Source organism: Sturnira hondurensis, unplaced genomic scaffold (assembly GCF_014824575.4).
Source record: "Sturnira hondurensis isolate 20B ecotype Veracruz unplaced genomic scaffold, ASM1482457v3 Scaffold0007865, whole genome shotgun sequence".
Classification (NCBI taxonomy): Eukaryota; Metazoa; Chordata; class Mammalia; order Chiroptera; family Phyllostomidae; genus Sturnira; species Sturnira hondurensis.
In genome coordinates, this window is record NW_028080496.1 from 3,809,552 (window position 1) to 3,817,962 (window position 8,411).

The 8,411-nt window shown below is 53.4% G+C and overlaps 1 long non-coding RNA gene across 1 annotated transcript; it reads left to right on the plus strand.

Annotated features, from left to right (window-relative positions):
- The first annotated feature begins 7,005 nt into the window (after nt 1-7,005).
- LOC118991972 (uncharacterized) lies at nt 7,006-8,326 on the plus strand. Its single transcript, XR_005067514.1, has 3 exons — nt 7,006-7,083; nt 7,454-7,614; nt 8,110-8,326. It is a non-coding gene; the product is annotated as an uncharacterized LOC118991972 (long non-coding RNA).
- The last annotated feature ends 85 nt before the right edge of the window (nt 8,327-8,411 follow it).

An 8,411-nucleotide genomic window follows, 5' to 3' on the forward strand; every position in this document is an offset into this window, starting at 1 on the left:
GGGGACCCCTTGCCGAGCACGGGCGCATTCCCAAGGTGTCCCTGTCTCTAAGAGCAGGAGCGTCTGGGACCCAGCGCCCTGAGCTTCAGGCTATGACTCCGTCTCTAACCATGGGGGACACACCCCAGCTTGGAGCACCCTACCCAAGTGGGGGGTATGCCACCAGCACCCTTTAGGAAACACGGAGCAGTCAGCAGAACCTCAGCGAAGTGAGCTGGCCCTCACCATGGTGGCCCCAAGGTGGGGGAACCCATGGGGACCTTGGTTGCCAGCCTCATCGAAGGCCGGTCACAACAGGGCCCCAAGGACCCTCAGGGAGGATGGCTGTCTTCCTTAGCTGCCCTGGGACCCTGAGGCAGAGACCTTGGCCTGGGCAGCTCCCCGGAGACTGCCTGGCCTCTTCCCCCTTCCCCTTGGAGCCCCTGCAGGCCTCAGCACCAGACCCCAGGGTCCCCTAACCCCCCACTTTCCATCTAGCCTAGAATTGGGGGGTGGGGTAGGGGCTCATCTCAATCCCTGTGGGAAAGGGGGCTGTTGGAGTGAGAGGGGGGCCACCTGCCCTCCCCTTGGCAGGAGCCAGAGCCTCGTGTGGAGGCTGGAGATGCCTCTGTGCCCAGACGACATTGCTGGGTCGGGGCGGGGAAACAGAGGGTCCAGTGGGAGGGGCTTGGAGAACAATACCTACCCCCGCCTCCAGGAAAGGAGAGAGGTGTGGAGGGGGGCTGGCGGAGAGTCCCTCAGAGGCCCGCCCAACCTGGCTCCCTGATTCCAGAACCTTCCAGAGAGAGCATTACTGGTCTCCGGGTGCTGCAGGGCTGGGGCCAGGCCCGCATGGGCGCCATCGCGTAGGCCCCAGCCCAGGCTGCGGCTTTTCAGAAGCGGCGCTCCCTGTGCGTGCAGGTGAGTCCTGGGGTCCGGGCGCGGGGTGGGGCGGGGGCAAGGCGGGGCCCGGAGGGCGCTGAGCTGGCTGATGGCCGTTGGCTCCGAGAGCTGAGTCATTGGGCACTTGTGCGGTGCAGGTGAGAGGCACCCCGCTAAAACCGCAGTGCGGGGGCGACCTCCCCACGTAACCCTTGTAACCCTCCTTGTACAGGAAAACAGCTGTTTCTGCAGTGACGCTTCCACAGCCACGGGAAGGTCGCCACCGGTGGCCACTGTGGGTCCCGGCCACCCAGACCCAACGCAGGGGGAGAGGTGCGGGGTTCACAGGCCCATCATGGGAGGTGCTGCGATTCTCCCCATTTCACAGCCAGGGAAACTGAGGTTCACGAAGCTCAGGGCCGGGGTGGGGGTCTCATCCACTCTACTCCTGTGGGGGTCTCTTCATGTGTGGGCTTCCCCAAAGCCCTCGGCCATGTGTGCGTGTCCCCTGAGGAGCCCACATCCAGGTTAGGGCCCCAGGGACTCTAATGCACTGACTGGGGTTTGGCCTGGGTGTCGGGGGTTCTCCGAGCTCCCCAGGGCCCCTGCCTCAGTGCCCAGCGCCAAGTCCCACCACCTGCATCAGCCCCCGCAGGTGCACCCAGCCTCAGTGGCCTTACGGGGGCGGGGGCGGGGGCGGGGGTTGCGGCTGTGTCTGAGATGAGATGGCTGAGATGCTGTCAGCATACAGCATATTTTCATCCTGACCATTGTGGGGGGGATTCAGCGCCTGTCACAAAGCTGTGTGATTTCTAGAACATTCTGATGACGCGTGGGGACAGCAGGATGCAGTTCATGGAATCAGGGTTAACTCAGCAAAGTTAGGGTGTCTGGTGACCCCCTGACAAACATAAATGAGTGAGGAGGGAGGAGGGTCCCCTAAGGATGGCTGAGGTGGGCTTGGGCAGGTCCCGATGGGCGACGGGGATTGAGCTGGGCTGGAAGGTTCTGGAAGGGAGCAGGCTGTGTCCTAGGTAGGCGGGAAGGGATACTGCTGAAAGTGTGGAAGTCAGAGGCAGAATATGTCCATGGGGAATCTCTGAAGGCAGGACAGGAGGGGGCCTTGCACGCCGCATTAGGGAGCTGGAATTTTACGCTGCAGATGAATGATTACAGGTGACCCTATCCTCGAAGTCAGGCCCCTGCAAATGACCAGGTGCGGCCCCAAGGTTAGAAATGACCTTGGGCCAGCCGGTTTTTATAAACAGTCATTGCCTTCAGCACCCCATGGGCGAGCTGGGCCCGGGGCTGGACTCAGCAGCACCCGGGGGGTGGGGGCAGCTGCTGCAGAGCCAGGAGCCTCCCCTCCCAGCTCCAGGTGCTCCCAAGCTGTTCCTGCCACCCCTGGCTGTCGTTTGGAGATCTCGGCCAGGACCAGAGACAGCCAGCCACAGACTACATGTCCCTGGGGCCACAGCACCCGGCCAGCCCGGGGCCACATGGGCTGGGCGGATCTCTGGCCTTTGCTCCCGGGCTGCACCTGGCCGAGAGGGAGCCGGGTCCCCAGGGCCTCTCCAGGCTGTGCTGAACAGGAGCTTCGTGAATTGTGCAGGGGTGTCAGAGTAAAGAACCGCCTGGGTACCAGTTGGCAGAGAGGAGGCATGCCAGGGCTTGGCTTTTCAAGACGTTTACTGGTGTGGAGTATTTTTTCTGAGAGGGATTTTGAAAAGTTCTGGGTAGGAAGGAAAGAAGGAAGGAAAGGAAGAAAAAAATTAGCTGGACATGCTGTCTGAGCCTCGGTGGTTGCTGGAGTCTGTGATATGGAACACACTCTCCAGCTACTTTATGAAGCAGCCAGACCTCTAGGTACCGCCCCCAATACTATTTTCATGGACTCTGGTAACGAGTGCCTCAACTCCTGACTTCCCCTAAAAGCAGCACAGCCATTTAAAAATTTTGCATAAACAGTGTCACAATGTCACCAAGACAATAAGTGACTCAAACATGTCTGTTGTGGTTGCAATGGTGTTGTTTATGCCGTGAACTTCACAAGAAGGAAAATAGGCAGCCATAACACCAGCACCCCCTCCCCCATCACGCCCTCTAATGCTACTGTTGCCACTCCCCCCCCTCAGCTGGCTGCAAGGTCCTGCACCCCACATGAAAGGCAGCTCTGTCAAAACTGCAAATTGCAGGTGCATTTACTTCTGATCCAGCAACCCCACTTCTGAGAATTTTCCCTCCAGTGCCAAATGACACCTGGACAAGGTTATTCTTTGCTGTGCTGTTTGTGACAGTAACAGATTAGATCCGAGTGTCCATTTGTTGGGGAATAGAGACAAAAATGACGGAGCATCATCTATCAAAGGAAGAAATACTCTGCAGAGGAGAAACAGTGAGCGGGAAGCACTCCCTCTACTGGATAGAAAAGGTACTGCAAGGTGCAGACAGGAGAGGAGAGAGTAAGAATTTTGTTTAGTGTTTTTATAACAAAACACTCCAAGGATGCTCGTGAAACAAAAGTGAAACATTTGGGAAGTTGGTTGAAAGGAAAGATGTAAGCAAAATTTTCCAGTGAGTAATTTAAATATCCACCTGATTTTTTATTATGTGATTGTAAGTAACTCTCCAAGAAAATAGCAATTTCTCACAAGTCAAAGCCCTCAAATGACGATCAGAGTATTAATAACCGAGAAGTTGATCCTCAATTTCTCCGTTTGTTTTATACTTGCTCCTCCCTGCCCCTCATTCAAGAATGATTAAACTTCCATAATCTTAGGGCCTTGTGCCATTTTTTAAAAACCTTAAACATATAAGCAAAAGAATCCTTTAAAAGACCATTTTCTTAGACTATTGTAGTATTAAATCCAACAGAGAGCTCCAAGTGCTAGAACTTTGTGACAATGGCGCCCTCTTGTGGTGTTTAGCTATTCCTGTTACATCGAGGTCTCTTCTTGGACCCAAATAATGATCAGATATTTTATATTCTGGTTAATAATAGCCTATTTCTAATAACTGCCTTTACCAGCATTTTCCAAGATGACATCACGATCCTGGATTTTTTATTAACTAGCTGGTAACAGTCTTAGATGAGAGGACTTGAACTAAAAAATGGTCTAGAATTTTAAAGCTGAACGAGGAACTGGCGGAGGTGGGGCTGGGGTTTGGAGGTTTAAGAAGCACTCCAGGTGATTCAGACACCCAGGTAGGTTTACGAGCCATGGATCCCTGCTCTGAGGTGGAAAATGGGTCCACTTCCCCAACAGATGAAAAACATCAGCCGGTATAAACTGATCGCATACCGTCACGGATGCTAAGCGAGAATGCTTTGTCCGCTTGCATCTGCCCAGGATCACAGCTGCAGAGTTCACACTGGGGAGGCTAAGGCCCTCGGGGCAGAAGTTTGGGGTTCACATGTTTTCTGTGCAATTTTCTTCGAAACGTTACTTGAATCTGTTTGCGCTCATGTGAAGTGTCAGTGGCAAGGGTGTCTGCATACGATGTTTGCCTTGCTTATGCCCCACCCCCCAAAAGACCCCCGTCCCCCCCGGGTGGGTGTAGCTCAGTTGGTTGGAGCATCATCCTGATGTGCCAGGATTGCAGGTTCAATTCCCCAGTCCGGGTACACGCAAGAAGCCACCAATGAATGCATGGATGAGCGGAGCAACAAACCTATGTTTTTTTCTCTTTCTCATCCTCTCTCCTTCTAAAAATCAATCAATAGGAAATTTTTTAAGTTAAGAACAGAAAAAGAAAAAGCCCAGTCCCTACCCACACCTGAACTCAGAGGTCATTCTGAAAGTGTGCCCTCCCACCTAGCAAATGGAATGGAAGTCTCAACCATAACATGGGATTAGGAGGCAGGGCTTTGGGGGGCTGATTAGGGCATCAGGGTAGAGCCCTAATGAATGCGATTAATGCTCGTATAAAGGAGACCCCAGAAAGCAGGCTTGCTCTCCATCTGCCACGGGGGGATGCGTACAAGCAGAAGGTGGCCCTCTGCAACCAGAAGGGGCTTCTTCCCCAGGACCGCACCACACTGGCCACCTGCCTCGGACTTCCAGCCTCCGGAACCGTGGGATCTAAATTCCTGTTGTTTAGAAGCTGCACAGCCAATAGCACTTCGGTACGAAAACCTGAACCAACTCAGACACCACAGATCGGGGGAGAATGGATTCGGGATGACCTGCCCCCAGGATGTCCTGTGCCAGACGCAGGTGGAAGAAACGCACGCTTTCCCTTAACGACAACGTGTCTTTCAAAGAGAAGAGGTCTAGAGACTGTGCTCTTCCCGCCGTAGATAAGATATCTCTGCCTAGATCGAGATTTGCAAAGATTGTTATTTTACACTTACTTTCAGAAGTTTCACAGTTTGGGGTTTTATAACTAAGGTCCGTGAACTATTTTGAGCTGATTTTTCTGAGAGAGTTGGACCAAAGTTTGTGTTTTTCCATATGGACATCTCATTTTTTCCAGCACCATTTATTGACAAAGACGGTCCACTGAATTTATTTGCAACTTTATCAAAATCAGTTTTCCGCCTGGCTGGTGTAGCTCAGTGGATTGAGCGCGGGCCTGCGAACCAGATGATTGCGGTTCGGTTCCCAGTCAGGGCACATGCCTGGGTTGCAGGCCAGTTCCCGGCAGGGGACACACGAGAGGCAACCATACATTGATGTTTCTCTCCCTCTCTCCTTCCCTTCCCCTCTGAATATAAATAAATAAAATCTTTTTAAAAATCAGTTTTCCAAATTTGTGTGGGTCTATTTCTAGTATTTTGTTGTAGAAATCGTCCATAATGTATGTGGTAGTATAAGATCTAGCAATATTTGTGGTATGCATCCACAAATATTCTTTTACACACCTTTTGTGTTTCTGGAAGGGCAGCTGGTGAGGTAAAGAGTGTGTGCCTTTCAAACTCTGCTATATCCAAATTGCTTTCTGTAGCGATTGTACTTACACTCCCATCAACAATGTTTGAGATTTGAGAGTGTATGGTTCCCCATATTCTTGTCAATGTTATTAAGGTTTTTTTTTACATTTGCCACCTTTATAGGCCAAAGCAGGGGCTTGGGGGAAGGATGATATTGCATGGTGTCCCTTTTATATAGATGAGTCTGAACATCTTTTCATAGGTTTAGAACCCATGTAAACTTTCTTTTCTGTAACATTTACTATTTGCATTCTTAGTACACTTTCCTATTGACTTGTAAGTCTTCTTTGTATTGGTTTGCAAATATGCTTTGCCAGTTTTTTGTTTAGCTTGGTGGTGGTTTTTCAGCCAAGCAGAAATGTTTCACTCTTGTGTGGTTTCATTTATCAATTTTTTGTCCCTACACATAAACACTTCCAATATAAAAATGCTGATACAAAATTACTTTTGAGAGATAAGAATGAATCCAGTAAAAATGTCAATGCTACTTTTAAAAGGAGAAACTAGACACGTTCACTATTTTTAATCTGGGAGCCTTAATTGGACAGTCTTGGAACTAAGTCAGCTAAGGTAGAAATAGAAAAGGTGAAGGAAAGCATAGAGGAAATCGGGGTTGGCAGGGTCAGATGGGGTGACATCTAGGTGCCCCGCCAAGCGCCAATCACCGGGCACCCCTGGCTTCTGAAAACTGTCCACAGGGACGTGGTCTGCGCACATCTGACCACCTGTACCGGTTGGTGGTTCCTTGGTTGGTTTTCTGCGCCTGCATAAGTCTTCGGGGCACATCTGATGCGGCTGGGTCTGGTGATCTCAGAGGTGCGGAGAGAAGGCCTGCTGTTATCTCCCGAAAGGCAACACACCCAAAACCTGGGGAGAAAATAAACAAAACAAAAAACACTATTAGGGTCTGGTATCCAGTTACGCTCGGTTGCTATTGTGGAATAAAAACGACTCCTCCGTCCGTTGCTGTCCTTTGGGGACTTGCATGGTTTCCGTTTTACAGTCCACACCTGTATGCTGGTAAGTCCTCCCGGGAGCCCGAGAACCGTTCGTGCGCCCCTGGGAAACCTGTGCCCGCGTCCCGGGCAGTTTACTCGTCTGTGTCGGCCGCCGGGGAAATCGCGTGGGGAGTCTGTCCCCATCCCCGCAGCCGCCCCCAAAAACGTATTTACAAGTGCCCCCGCTGCAGCCAGGGTCGCGCCATGCTGGTGTTTAGCTCCGAGGTGGATGCCCGGGGCCGTGCCGGACGCCCTGCGCGGGCTCGGAACCCTGCAAGGACGAGCTCTGAGGTGAGCGAGACGAGGCAGGGCGTAGGGGGAGCTGGGAGGCCGGCGGTGCGCCCTAGCCAGCGGCCAAAGCTCCCGCTGCCCTGGAGCCGGTTTGCAGGCGCCACCTGGTGGCCGCTTTTATATTGTTCCCTTCCTCCCGAGCTCCGGGGAAATCCTTAAGGGAAGAGAATTGATCTCCATGCCCGAGGGTGAGTTCCAGGAGGTCGGCAGTGCTTTCAGGCTCACCCCGGTAGTATCCAGGTGTCCACACTTCATCTGTTCTCTGGAGATTGTATCTGCAGGGTTTTGGGGGCTTGCGGTGTGCTGCAACTTCTGGCTAAAGTGTTGGGGCCGGTTGACCAGCAAACAGCCGGTGCCTTTTCACCACCAGAGCCCACTGGGGCTCCACGGAAAGCGGGAGAAGAGAGTGCTTCCCACTGGAGACACCGGAGACGGCTCTGGAGGTGAGAACTGGCCCGGAGGAGGCGAGATGAGCCCGGCTGCAAACAGGGACGGGGAGCCGCTCCTCAGTCGGAGCCACAGGTGGTAGAGGTTTCCGTGCCTGGGAAGGCAGTGCTCTGGTTAATTCCTGGTAGGAATAAACACGGTAAGTGGGTAAGGGATGGAATTTGGTCGAAGTGCCTGGGCCAGAGTTCCAGGAGGTCGGCGACGCTTTCAGGCTCACCCCGGTAGCGCCCAGGGGCCCGTGCTTCATCTGTTCTCCCGGAGATCCTATCTGCAGGGTTTCGGGGGCTCTCGGTGTGCTGTAACTTCTGGCTAACGTTTTTGGGCCCGTTGACCAGCAAACAGCCAGTGCCCTTTCACCACCAGAGCCCACTGGGGCTCCACGGAAAACGGGAGAAGAGAGTGCTTCCCACCGGGATGCGAGAGGCTTCCGCTCTGGAGGTGAGAACTGGCCCGGGGTCAGGCGAGACGGGCTCGGCTGCAGGCAGGCAGGGGGAGCCGCTCACCGGGTTGAGCTTTTCTAAAATCTTCCGGGGCTCCCTCCTGATGTGGAGGGCGATGGGAACCAAGGGTGGTAGAGAGGTTTTGGTGCCTGGGAAGGCGGTGCTCTTTGGTTAATTCCTGGTCCGAAGAAATACGGTAGTTGGTAAAGGGATGGAATTTGGCTGCAGTGCCCCGGCCAGAGTTCCAGGAGCCCGGTGACGCTTTCAGGCTCATTCCGGTAGCACCCAGGGGCCGGTGCTTCATTTGTTCTCCAGAGATCGTATCTGCAGGTTAATGGGGGGACGTAGTGTGGCCACTGCTGACCCTTCTGGCTTAGGAGTGGGGGTGCACCAGGACTGGTTGACCAGCAAACAGATGGTGCCCCCTCTGCTCGTGGGACC